Here is a 1074-nt window from a genome sequence, read left to right on the forward strand (position 1 = left end):
TCTTGCAGGAAGTGAGCCTTGCCAGCTAAAGCAGGGAACTGGCTAAGGCACCTGCACCCTGGTCCAACCATCAGAAAGCAAGAGACCCTAGAACTAGAAAGGTGAGGCTCACTGAGCCATTTATCCCTCTGCCTTTCAATTAACCCCACATGTGTTTATCGGCCAGTTGGCACAATAAACTACCTCAATAGGTATACTGTTACCTCTTTAATCTAATGAAGATTTATTCATAATTCATATTTAAAATTAATTTAAAGTCCTTAAAATTTGTGTAAATAAAGTTCTATCATAAGTCCTCCCTTTACATATTTACCTTTGAGCATTGAAGCTAAATTCTGGCAATAATGCTTAGTGAAAACAAACTGTAAACGTGGATCTTGGTTTCTTCCTTCCTTCCTTCCTTCCTTCCTTCCTTCCTTCCTTCCTTCCTTCCTTCCTTTCCCTTCTTGTTTTGCCTTGCTCTTTCATCTGAGTAATTCTAAGCTCAAATATTAATACCCAAGTCTAAATATTTTCTTTTTTCATGACAATTATTACTTAATTTCCTTGAAGTCAAATTATTACCTAATGTTTTTTAGAAAGGCTTAATGGATAATTTCCAAATCAAAGGTTCTATTTATAATACACCAAACTTTGCATTCTATCATTGTCTTAAGCCGGGTTCTCTAGATATGTAATACCAGTGAAGCTTAGAGTACTTTATATCAATGAAATAACCTACACCATATAGAGGTGGGTGTGTTGTATTGGGTTCTCTAGAGAAGCAAAATCAGTGAAATACATATACATAAAATTTGCTAGGATGCACACACACACACACACACACACACACACACACATACAAATAACTTTATGTCAAAAAAAGCCAGCCCCACTTCAATTGTGGAAGTGGTGAAGTCTGACCTGGTTCAAGTCTGTAGGTCAGAGGTTAAGCCGGAGGATCATCCTTACCCGTGTTGCTGCTGTGGTTGATGGAGCAGGCAGCAGGAAGACCACAGGGTTTGGCGTCCAGGGTTGTTGAATCCAAGGTCAACAAGTCAGGCTTGTGGCCTTTACTGATTTGTGTAGCTGCTG

Source organism: Echinops telfairi, unplaced genomic scaffold, assembly GCF_000313985.2.
Source record: "Echinops telfairi isolate 266 unplaced genomic scaffold, ASM31398v2 ScPeMD7_7401;HRSCAF=8416, whole genome shotgun sequence".
In the NCBI taxonomy this organism is placed as follows: Eukaryota; Metazoa; Chordata; class Mammalia; order Afrosoricida; family Tenrecidae; genus Echinops; species Echinops telfairi.